Source organism: Trachurus japonicus, chromosome 21, assembly GCF_045865225.1.
Source record: "Trachurus japonicus isolate A0001 chromosome 21, Traja_1.0".
NCBI classification, from domain to species: Eukaryota; Metazoa; Chordata; class Actinopteri; order Carangiformes; family Carangidae; genus Trachurus; species Trachurus japonicus.
The window spans coordinates 1,011,319-1,024,627 of NC_140927.1; the positions used below are offsets into that span (position 1 = coordinate 1,011,319).

Genomic DNA, 13,309 nt, shown 5'->3' on the forward strand with positions numbered 1-13,309 from the left:
AGTTAGTTAGTAGCTGCATCCTGTGTCAGTCTGATTTAGCTGTGTCTGTGTTTATAAACATTTAAACGAGCACCAGGTGGATTGTTTATGAAGTTAACGAGCTCTGGCCTGAGGATCAAAGAGGTTACCACGGCGATAGGGGCCCCCGCAGGCAGAGACAGACAGAAACGTGGAGAAAAAGAGCCATTTTCTGCCTCTAAACCGGTCTCACAATTAGGCCTAGCATGACAAAACGGTAACTCCTATCAGAACAAAACACAGATCAACGTTGCTCTAAGGACTTACTGAAAATTTCGGTACGATTTGGTGTTTCTACAGTAAATATTTTGGCGACGCTGGCAGTTTTAAAACATCAGGCCGTTCTGCTCCTCTCAGAAAATATTTGTATTGGACTCAATGAGGAGCAGAGACAGACGTGGCCGCACTCAGAGGCTGATTCTGTCAATTCTGTAAGTCTCTCTGATATTTTGAGCACATGACATGAGAGATAACAAGTTTGTCTTACAAATTCTGAAAAAATTATGTCTGTAGAGTGTAAATTGTGGCCGTGCTCACAGTTTATCCAGAAAAAATACAGAATGTTTCTTCACTCTCTCCCACTCTAACCGATGATGTCACGCACTCTGACACGAACATTCCATGCAATACACACCCATTATAAACTCATAATTTCTCCAAAAATGATCATGGTCATTGATCAGGGATTGATCAAAAACTACAGGACCTATCAAAACGTGGAGTAATACGACAATACACAAGACTTGTGTCTACTGTTTAAAGTTTAAATGGAGTCTCTAGGTGAAAGTATGCCTGAGCAGTAGACGTTTGTTAAACTCCAATGATTGGTCTTTTTCGCTCTTTTTTTTCCGCCCGTCCCATTGACTTACATGCAAAATTTTTGCGCAGTTTTTCGCGACTACGTCGCGAAAAATTCGTAAACTGTTGAGAAAAGTAATAGCACAGCGATCCCAATCAAGACGCACGTTTTGATATATAATATGTCCTGCAACTCTTCGAGTTGCAGGACTAGTAGCGAATCGAAATCTGGCCGGAAGTGGAAAAATAATAACTAGGAAAAAATCCACACAATAACAGTAGTGCCCGGGCTTCGCCCGGGCACTGGTCCCTGCAGCTATTTCATAGCTGTTGGGACCAGTGCCCGGGGCGATTGCCCGCGGCCCTAATTAACACATGGTCTTACCTTCAACAAAATCAAACCTACATATAAATGTAATATTAAACTGATATTCTGTTTACTGTATAGTCTTAAACTTTTGCTTCCTTGATTTGTTTGGATTAGAGGCTGACAGAATGTTGAGCCTCTGAGCATCTGGTCGCGCGACCCCACCGTTGGAGTTGAATCCCCTCGCGCTTGGAGACCCTTGGTTAACGGTTCTTTGGAATTGCTTAACGGTTTGAGGTTTGATTATTTAACCGTTCATTACCGTAAAGGATTAGACAGTTTAACGGCGAGATGTTCGCGTATGTTAAGTATGTCGAAGATGGGTGTAAAGAAATTGTCCCGATTTCATATATTAAGGACTTCGACAAGAATTGTGACACAGATAGGACTTACTGGGTGCAGTGGAAAGACGACCTTTACAAGGCTCAAATATTGATCCTCAAGGGTGAGTTACTTACGGCACAGTCAGCATGTTAGCTAGCCTATGACTGACTTCAATGTGAATCGTCCTGTCAAAAGTGCTAACCGTTAGCTAGCGAGCCTAGCGAGTTAACGGTAGCCGTTAAGATATATTCTTAGGATTTTTAACGTTTTTTTCTGGGGAAGTAATGACTTAGTATGTTTCTTGTATTGACTCGCGACGTTTATGAAATATACAATCAAGTTCTTCCAGTACTTACCACTGCAATGATCATTGTTTCCCTACCGGCATATTTACCGGTACTCCAGAGACCAAAGAAGCGGTGGAGGAAGAGCTGGCAAAGGGGAAGCGGGTCCGTGTGAGAAAGCTGAGAGAGTCGAGCCCATGGTCGAGCCCCACAGCGCCACCTTCCGAGCAGGAGGTCGCCAAGGCAAAAAATGTACGTGTGTGTGTGTGTGTGTGTGTGTGCGTGCGTGCGTGCGTGCGTGCGTGCGTGTGTGTGTGTGTGTGTGTGTGTGTGTGTGTGTGTGTGTGTGTGTGTGTGTGTGTGTGTGTCTTCTGCAAAAAAACGTTTCGTTGCATAAATGCACCGGCTTAGGTGGATCAGGATTCATACCAAACCAAAAGAATAAATAAAAGAAAAAATAAGAATGTAAATTCAATTAAATTGATGAATTAATAAAATAAGAAATAAGGGTATTCCCTCAATCAACTTAGCTGCTCTCAGGAAATTATATATGCGTATGAGAGAAACAAGGACATTAAATAAAACTGAACTGAACTGATATCCTAAACCTGAATCAGTCCTATGGTGAAATGAAATTTCTGTCCTGCCAGAATGTTGTGTAATACCTCTTTTCTTTTCCATGGTGGTGCATGTCAATTTAAGTCTAAAAAAATGTTTGTGTTTCTTTGGTCGCTTGGTACGTGAGTTTTGTAATGATTTGATGCTAAATTATGCTTTCGTCCTTGTCCCCAGATGACTCACAAAAAATCAGCAGAGGAAGCAAAAAAAAACAACCTCTTGGCCATTTTGAATGACCGAAAGAAAAGACAGAAAGTATCTCCCCTGTGCCCAACACCTAAGAAAAAAAAGGAAAAAAGTGAAGTGTCCTATGTTGTGTCCTCTGAAGAGGAAGATGAAGAAGATGATGATGGTGATGATGACAGTGATGGGGTTGTTCCTCAGAAAATTTATGAGGAGACCAAGAAAAGATTTGAGAGCTATCAAAAACTATGTAAAGGGGTATCTGCCCTACAACAGGACACACAAAAAAGGTAAGGGTCTTTTGAATAGGCTTGAATATTTATTTTGATGGGAAGTATGTTTGAACCATGTGTTCATTATATTCAAAAATTATTTGTGTTTTAAAACCATTTAGATCATTAAGCACACTGATATTTTGTGGATTATGCCAAAGTTGCAAAGCATTTTAGTTCTCCTTCTTTAGGTATCTCAGATGAGTGTCACACACCACCCATATTTTTTTCATGTAGTGGTGCCTGGATATTGACAAACTATATGTGCAGGTACACTGCTACCTGTCACCAACATAAGTAGATAGATTAATCTTAACCTGTTCACTAAAAGACGGTGGTGGAGAGGAGGACACTGAATAAACTGTTCTCCATCATGGACAATGACCAGCACCCTCTCCATCACACAGTGGTCAGACAGCGGAGCACCTTCTCACACAGACTGCTTCAGCTCCGCTGTCGAAGGGACAGATACAGGAAATCTTTCCTGCCACATGCCATCACACTGTATAATAACAGCTGAAAAACTCTGGTCATAACTTACAGTCTCTACGCACCTTATTTATACACACAGTTACACACATTGCACATTTTCTTCTTGCACTAAAATCAACGCTGCCAATTTGTTTTTGTATATAAATTTGTACATCACATTTTATTTTATTTGCTATTGCTATTTTATTATGTATAGTTTGTTCTTTATATTTTACTATTTTATTATGTATAGTTTATATTCTTATTCTTTATATTCTTATACTATATGTTGTTATCGTCAATGTGTGTCTGTGTAATGCTGCTGCTGCACTGTAATTTCCCAGATTGGGATCAATAAAGTATATCTATCTATCTATCTATCTATCTATCTATCTATCTATCTATCTATCTATCTATCTATCTATCTATCTATCTATCTATCTATCTATCTATCTATCTAAAAAGTATTATCTCTTGTAATCTCAATTAGTAATGTTGTATTTCCTCTCTATATAGATTGCAGGAGCAGGAGATCCGCAACAGAGACCTGGAGGCGGAAAACAGGACTCTCCGAAAATTAAACATCGAGTTGCAGCAACAACTGCTGAGGACTATGAATGGTGAGGAAATACTGTTTGCCTTACCTCTGGCCTGACAATGTAACTTAAACAAAAACTGCATTGTTGTTTGTTACTGAACTGACAATCACTTAAAGCATACACAGTTTTTGACTCTTTGTCACTACTTTTGTTTTTCTATTATATGATTTTATGATTACATGGGCAAAACTACTTTCTGCTACAACAGAGACTACTGAATTGTATGTGGATTTGAGTGGATGTGCCAAAGGCAGAAAAAGTTGTCCTTTAAAAAAAAAAAAAAAGGTAACAGTTCCATCCCTCGCTTCCTCTGTCCACAACTGTCCTTGCGGTAGGCTACACATTGAACCCTGAGTCATGTAACAAGTTATTTGCACTGAAGCACTGATGAAATAATAGCTCAAACACAAATAGCACTCTCAATATTCAGCACACTCCAGATAGGAGGTTTGAACAAGGTTTGTTAAGTAGTATTTATTGCCATGTTTTCCATGATCTCTTATTTGTGATATCTCTGTTATTGTCTTGGTCCAAGGTCCTGTTTGCCCAAGTCCAAGGGGGAGCTCTGATAGTAAGTGCAACCAAAATGTTACTTGTGGATTCTTGGAAATAACAATCTTGACTATCATTTCACCTATTGCTATATATGAAATTGCTATTTTAAAGTTTTTTCTGGGTAAACATCAATTGATGTCTGACAGACTACTCCTGTTCTGAGTATTTGTAACTTGTGTGATTACTGCAATTCCTAAAAACTAACCTTATAATTTGCTTCATGTAGTAGTGATTCAGTTTAAAATTATGTTTTATTCTACAGAAGCTTATTTCATGTGATTCCCTGTATTTTCAAGTATAGGCTCTGATACATTATACATTATGCTCTGTATACAGTAGTGTCAGTGTCTGGTGGGAGTCCCGTGAAGCCACTTGAATCCCCAAAAGAAAATGAGGTACATTATTTGTTCTTTTTTACAGAGGATGCTTGCATTGCTATTACAAATATAACTAAACAACTAAGCAAACAGTATTATGAAAGACAATCTCTGTCTCTCTGTGTGTTTAGTGCTACCCCAACATATAATTCTTCTTTCTTTTGTATGTATAATACATAGTATTTGTGTTACGGATATTCAGCAGATTGAGTTGGGAGGTGGAGTTACCATCCGCAGGGCCACCTGGAAACGAATTAGGTCCAGCTCCAGGGACTCCATTTTTGTAAAGGAGCTGGCTGTGGCCACATGGGGGACAAAGACCCTGGCAGAGAGGAGTTTGATTGGGAAAACATGTCCCACAACCAAAACATCGAAAGCCCCTTTGACGCCGGAAAAGCTCCGAGGACTGAAAGGTATTATATTCTTTACAGCAGTATCCACGTGGTCTTTGTGGGATGCAAAGGACTGACTTATTTGATTAGGAGTATTCAAGTAGTCTGTGGTCTGTTGTGGGAAAACTTTATTGCATACAGGTCACTGTTTTCAGCAGGAATCTGGTATTTATGTCATATTGCCGTAAGTGAAAAGTCTGCGTGTCCTGACACTCTGACACCCCATTCACATACTCCTATTAAATTATTCACATAGCCTACTCTTATTTTATTTGTTCATGAAATCATATTAGTATGGATATTCGGTCTGTTGTGGAGAGTTAAAAGTAATACTGTTATTATTGAGTTATTTTTCATCTCATCTCAGAGATTTTTCTCCACCTCTGCTGGAATCCACTTGTGGTGAAGGTAACCAGGCCCATAAATGTAAGATCTCTAGTTGGCCATGCAGATTAGAGCAGAGACCCTGTAGGAAGGATCTGCTGCAGAGGTTAGAGACAGGACTGTTTCGAGTTCTGTTCAAGTCTGGGGAAGTATTTATACTGATTTATTTGTTTGTTTTTCTTTTCAGGCTGCTTCAGGGAGTGGCTGGAAAACAAAAACCTGCCTGAGACAGAACTGCATTCAAGATTGGGAAGGGCTGGGAGATACATAACAGAAAAAATCATGGACATTAACAAACAAAAATCAAAAGCAACAATGTAATCATCTGCCTGGCCATCTCAATGTAATCTACGTGTTCTAATCTGTTCTAATCTGTTCAATCTGTTCTAATCTGTTCTGTTCAATCTGTTCTAATATAATCTATCTGTTCTAATTTGTGTTAATGGTCATATTGTATTTGTTGTATTCAATTTGTTTGTTATACCTACAATATATTTATTATACTTTTGTGAAACACTTAATTAAAAATGTACTAGAGTTTAATTAATACTTTCATGTTACTGTTCTGGTTTGTAGTATTTTAGCTTGGCTTGGTTGTCAAGAATACAGGTATACATGGTGACCAGCATCCCAGGCTGGTGACCAGCAACACCAGCATTAGTTGCGTTTTGATGCTGGGATGCTGGCAGCATCAAAAAATGCTGGTGTTGCTGGTCCAGCATAAATAACCAGCATGGGATGCTGGTGACCAGCATGGTTACCAGCATAAATAACCAGCATGGGATGCTGGTGACCAGCATGGTGACCAGCATAAATAACCAGCATGGGATGCTGGTGACCAGCATGGTGACCAGCATAAATAACCAGCATGGGATGCTGGTGACCAGCATGGTGACCAGCATAAATAACCAGCATGGGATGCTGGTGACCAGCATGGTTACCAGCATAAATAACCAGCATGGGATGCTGGTGACCAGCATGGTGACCAGCATAAATAACCAGCATGGGATGCTGGTGACCAGCATGGTGACCAGCATAAATAACCAGCATGGGATGCTGGTGACCAGCATGGTGACCAGCATAAATAACCAGCATGGGATGCTGGTGACCAGCATGGTTACCAGCATAAATAACCATCATGGGATGCTGGTGACCAGCATGGTGACCAGCATAAATAACCATCATGGGATGCTGGTGACCAGCATGGTGACCAGCATAAATAACCATCATGGGATGCTGGTAACCAGCATGGTGACCAGCATCCCATGCTGGTTATTTATGCTGGTCACCATGCTGGTCACCAGCATCCCAGCATCAAAACACAACTAATGCTGGTGTTGCTGGTGACCAGCATAACCCATGCTGGTTTTGCTGGTCACCAGCTATGCTGGTCTATGCTGGTTTTTCTAGCAGGGAAACAAAACGCCATGTGCCCAGTTGAATGAACTAAACTTTTCTGCAATTAAAAGTAGACCCATACTGTATAAACTGTAAACTGTCTTGTATGTAACAACATCTATTGCACGTCTGTCCGTCCTGGGTGAGGGATCCCTCCTCTGTTGCTCACCCTGAGGTTTCTCCGATTTTTCCCTGTAAAAATGGTTTTCCATGGAGTTTTTCCTCAGTCGATGTGAGGGTCTAAGGACAGAGGATGTTGTTACGATGCCATGTAAAGCCCTTTGAGACAAACTGTAAAAACGGGCTATACAAATAAAATTGCCTTGCCTTGCCTTGCCTGTAACTGAGGATGGGGTGAAATTACCACTGGATAGTGGATAATACTGGATCCAGTTCTAGCTCTACATGTTCAGCCACTATTTGATTTGAAAAAAATAATAATAATAATATGGACAGAGTCATGTTTCCTGCTGCAGGGCTGTTTGGTGTTCTCTAGAGTAATTACATTATAATCTGCTATGACAGATTTGCTACTGAGCCTGCTTCCCCAGGAACATAGGACAAAAAAAGTATTAAACTGTGTGGTCTAAAAACAGATGAATGCTCTTTTCTCCCTCTCTCTCGTTAGACTGTACAAAAACACATGCAGAGCGAACAACCATCGCTACTCCACTCTTCAAATCAGGGCTGTAACGCAGACAGATGAGAAAAAGGGACTCAAAACTGTGAGAAACAGGATTCTGTGGTTTAATGAGACAGAGATTGAACTGTTTGACCTCCGAGCTAAATGTCATGTTTAGAGGAAACCAAACATGATGCTCTCTCCTGTCTACGCAGAGGATCTCTGGAGCTCAGCCAGGGACACAACAGATTCTGGGTCACCTCTGACACCGAGGCTCTTCTCCCCTGTTGCTCTGACTCTCTGTAGACTGCTGACTGATATTTCTGTCCCAATGAGTTTGCAAGAAATAAGAACTATGATCTAAGTATCTTCTCCCTGCTCCAACCCCGCTTCCAACCAGGGAATAAGAAAATGTTATGATTTGCTATGTTTATTGTTGAAGTTGTGAAATTACCTTGGCTCGAACAAATAAAAAGAAAGAAAGAAAGAAAAAGAAAATTCAGTTTTCCATTCGTCATTATGAGATATTTGGTGTAAATTGATGAGGAAACGTGAATTTATTTGATTCTAGTTGATGGACACAGCACAAAAAATGTGATGTGATTACTGTGGACTCACTCTCTGCTGCTCCAAAATGATGATATCCCGTAGGTAGTTCAGAGAACCTTCAGTAGTGTTGGTGATAAATGATTGGGAGGGTCTTCTGGTCCATCCTAAGGTTCCCCGAGAGCCTTAGAGGCAGTCCACATGGACACAGCTTTAGGGGTAGAAGTAGTTTTTTTCTCGCTTTGGCGTTTGGTCCACACAGAAACTGCATCTTGTGCGGTTGAAAACGGGTCCAAGAACGGGTAAATGTGAAAACGCCGCCCCAGCATTTTCATGTAGACGCCCAAACTATCAGTCCCTCAGATAAAATCATCATCGATCAGCAGATTTGGACTGGTGCAACTCCCAGTCAACATTTAGTCGACTATAATGTTTGGAGTTTGAATAAGGCGGACAGCTGCGGCAGCGTTACAGTGCCACACACCTGGGCCCATTGTTTCCACCCTGTAAGATGTCACCTTCTCAGGCCGGGACTCTTCTCAGCTGCTCAGAGTCAACATACTACTCACATTACACACTCATGCTCCCACACCACTAATTTTACCGATGACCACATCCCATGTTGATCCCATGGTCATCAGTAAAATCAGTAGATTTCGAAATATTTGCCTCCATCCTGCATTTCCCTCATTCCCCGCCATGACTTTATAGCAAACACAACAATAATGGTCCCTATTGTAAATGCGTTATGGGAATTTACAAACCACACAGATTAGGTCTTATTGTACGTCAAAAAAAAAAAAAAGAAAACAAGCAAGAACAACCTTTTTGTACTAATCCTGCTTTATTCATTCCAAGACTTTTTTTTCCCTCCTTAATCCTACAATCTCACAGCGTTTAGTGCTGGATATCAGAATCCTCCCAAATATAGGCCTTCTTTTCACTTCTCTCCTTTGAATTATATGCATGACCGAGGAAAATGACTGACTGTGGAAAATGTGACCACCTGTCTGTGGTATTCCATTTGTCTCGACTAAATGACTCTCTGAAAGATGGATCTTTCAGGAGCCCAGTTAAAACATCTCTCAGTGCAGCACTATCAGGTCGTTCCACTTAAGTGTAAAATTAAATGTTCCAACATCGTTCAGCCCATTGCCCATTCATTTGGAGTTGCTAAGATACATGTACACATAATATAATCATAATGCGTTTGTGAGTAGTGAAATGTGGAGGATTGGTCATAAGAAAACAGTTCCATCTCTCCAAATTGAAGGCGGAACAGTGTAAGTGGCAGAGCAAACAAAGCGCACGGCAGAGAGACAGTACGGCAAATGCTACGTGCCTGTGAAAGGCAACAACGCACGTGCTGTTTGGACAGCGTCTTATACAGCGATGGAAAATATTTTCTTAGGCAGGAACAAGAGAAGACAGAGGACGCAGTGTACTGTAAACTTAACACTTACCTTCAAAAGGACAAATTCCTCTTTGCTTTGAAAGGGAGAGGTGGGAAGGGATCTGACGATGCTAATGCTGTTAATGCTTACGTTAAATGGGAATGTCTCAAAGCAGGGCATTACAGCACATTATACTGAAGACTCTTTGTAGACACTGGTCTTTATGTGCTCTTCGATTGTATGCAATTGTGTTTACACCAAGGGAAGGCAATTAACAGCAATTCGAATGACACTTCTTTTCTAACAGCTCCATTTCACTACAGAGTTTGAATGTTAAAGGGATAGTTCAACATTTTGGCAAATTGGCCCATTGCTATAGTCCCTATAGTCATAGCAGTAGGTTCATTACCTTTAATTGTCGGTGTAAGCTATTTTCAGGACGGCGGAGCAGAGCCGCAAGCTGCTCAGAGCTATGCTACAGAGGCTGAAGGAATTTCTTGGTTTCCCTCATCAAACTCATCAAATACACAATCCAACAACTCCAAAACACTCTGGTGGACAAGTTGTGACCTGCACATTCACCACACTATGAAATAATAATGGAACGTTATGAAACGGAGCGTTTTCGAGGTAAATACAGTGTCTGCTTGCTGAAAAACTGTCCCTGAATGCAACGCACATCAGCGGTTTTGCATGAATTTACCTCTAAAACAACTCTGTCTCGTAACGTTCCGTTATTATCTCATAGCGGTCTTTTCTCTGTCTATTCCTGTTGGGGGATGTGGAAAAATGGGTGAAATGCTGATTTTTAGATCATGTGATGCAGCTGTACCAGGCAATGTTACCAATCTGACCCGCGTTTTAAAGGATCCCGTGGTCAATTGTGTCAAATTGTCTGTGGCACGGGGTAGGAGTTTCATGTACAGCTTTGAATTGGTTTTATTCATACTTTTCAAATCATATGTTCTGTGTCGCAGCAAATAATTACACGTCCTCCCTCACCTCACTACGGCGTGCCCCAGGGGTCTGTCTTGGGACCAATTCTATTTTCGTCATACATGCTTCCCCTGGGGTACATAATACAAAAATATGATGTGTCTTTTCATTTTTATGCTGACGACACTCAGCTGTACCTGCCGAAAATGCCACTGACCCTGGGAAGTTGAGTGCTTTATTAGACTGTATCACTACCGTCTCAAAAACTGGATGTCGCAAAACTCTCTTCAGCTGAACAACAACAAAACTGAGGTTCTTGTTTTTGGCCCCCAGCAGATGACTAAGCAAATACTGTCATCTGCTGGGGCCGCTAGTTGACGCCATCAAACCCTCTGCTAAAAACCTTGGAGTCTGGTTTGATGGCAATTTAAGCAACAGGCAATGTTTCCAATTTAACATGCACAGCTAACAGTGTCAACGCAACACATCCAGTGTTTCTGGCCTAATCGAGGAACTGAAAGGCTGACAGGATGTGTTTCTGTGTTGTTCTGATCAGAATGAGGATATTATAGAATTCAACATGAAGTTAATTTGCTTTCCCTCACGAGAGACGCTTCAGTGTCAGACGTTGCAGTTCCTTTACTCGCCACATGAGGTTGATTCCAAAAGCCAGTCACTCCCTACTGTACCACTTTTGTCTTTTCTTGACTACAATGACTTTACTCCAAAAAGAACAATCAGCATTGTTTAGTAGTAGTTTTCAGAGGTTTTTTAATTAAAGTGTCCCACCAACTAGATCTGCAGCATTCTCAGTGCTGGGGCTTGGGAGAAAAAGCTTAACACATCTTTCATCTGTATATTAGGCTATATCCCGAAACAAATGAGCGAGCAGGGACAGACTATAGCTATAAATAAAGAGACTGTGGAGGAGGAAGTTTGCGATCAGACATTAATGCAGAGAATGTCTTATTAGCCTTTTGGGGCATGAGAATAAAATGTCTTGTCATATGCCAGTTGTTCAGTGGAACAAGTGTGTTTCCTCACCATGCAGCTGCATACGTGGGTGGGAAGGAAATTGCAAAGTGCCTTTAAATGTCAGTGAGCTGGAATTTTTGTCCAAATTGGATTTTGGGCCAGAAAGTCGGAAATTTTGTCACCATGTAAAGTAATTGTGTCAAAGTAATTTCATGCATTGCCGTCTTGCCTTTTTGACACTACAAATGTGGGCGACAAAAAAAAAAAAGAAGAAATCCTGAGATTGTAAACGTGCTGGTTTAAAGGCTTTTAAAAGTGAACTCATTCAGAAACTTTAATTTCATTTGTCAGAAGCTTGTCTCATAAATCTAGACTTCATAATTGTGTCTTATTTAGAAGTCAATTGCTCCAAAAACAACAAAACCATTCATTTAAGCTTTTATTTTTTTTTCTGGTCCTGAAGCAAACCTTTTTCTCAGTTCAGAAACCTTATGCAAGTGGCAGAATTAGGCAAAGTGAGGATAGATGGCCCTGACAGACATTACTTCATACTCCCAGACCAGCTAAAGTTGAAGCGCGTTATACATGCTACACTGACATCACACTGCTGGGGCTGCACTGCAGGGCTGGAAACCGTAGCGTGCATCCTGGGGTCAGTCAAAGACGAGGAAATATCTTCCTCGTGTAATGGGCGAGAAGGTTTCCTGTTAGCGCACGGCTTCCAAGAGGTGCAGCACACGCTTCATCATATGACTGTGTGCTGGTTCTTCATTACATCATGTGTCACTCCGCAATCATCATCATTCTCTTCATTAGTACCGACAATAAAATCCTATAATACTGGCTTTTCTGTTTCAATTAAGTTAAATACTCAATATAAATATCACTTGTAATTATACTGCATTGGCTTGCAAATTTCATTATAGTACAGACCAGACAGAAAAAAAAAACAAAAAAGTGCAACTGTGTACCTATAATGTTATTTTCTGGTTAGAGCAAAGCATCATTTCTGCTTCATGTTATTCAACATGACTCTGTGGTCACGCTGATTTCTGTCTGGGACATGTGTGTGTGTCACACTCAGTAGCAAGTACCACACCTGTCTTGCCAGTGTGGTTTTCAGACGACTAAGTGAACCCAGAGGTTAAAGTGTCCTGTCAAATTATAATTGTAATGTCAAGAATGAACCTTCATGCAGATCAGATTTAAAGAGACCCCGAGGAGTCTCATATTAATGTGGATGAATCTACATTTACCACACTTGTTAATGGGTCCATTTTCAATAGGCTAAATATATCATTTTGTCTTTGTAGTTATTTTGATATTATTATTTAGTGGTCGACTCGCCCAGCATTTCCTAGTTGCGGTTTCCCGGACGCTGCCTGATGAGTCAATAACGCCGCCGGATCGCTAGTTGGCATCGTTTATGGTCGGAACTGCAACGGTATCTGAGCGGCTTTGAACCTCCCACTTTCATTCTTGATCAATGAAAACATTCTTGGCAAATGTTTTCGCTTTCGTCCGTCCTTGAGCCGGCCCAAGAACTCCAGCATGCACGCTGAGGCTCTAGGAGGAAAGAGTGTGAAACCACTTTGCTTTCTGAAACTCCTCGTAGTCCCTTTAAGTTACTTTACTTGATATTGTGCTCATTGAGAGTGCCTTTTTTAATGAATGGAGGGTTGGGGTGACACAGGCCAAACCTATAGAAATTTAGACACTGTTAGTAAATGTATAAATCAGTAATGAGCTTGTATATCAGTGACTTTCACAGATAAATTATAATGTTAACAAGTTTC

General features: G+C 40.8%; 1 long non-coding RNA gene across 1 annotated transcript; it reads left to right on the forward strand.

Annotated features, from left to right (window-relative positions):
- Positions 1–4,818: 4,818 nt before the first annotated feature.
- LOC146964557 (uncharacterized) lies at positions 4,819–5,956 on the forward strand. Its single transcript, XR_015034670.1, has 3 exons — positions 4,819–4,884; positions 5,069–5,279; positions 5,830–5,956. It is a non-coding gene; the product is annotated as an uncharacterized LOC146964557 (long non-coding RNA).
- Positions 5,957–13,309: the final 7,353 nt, after the last annotated feature.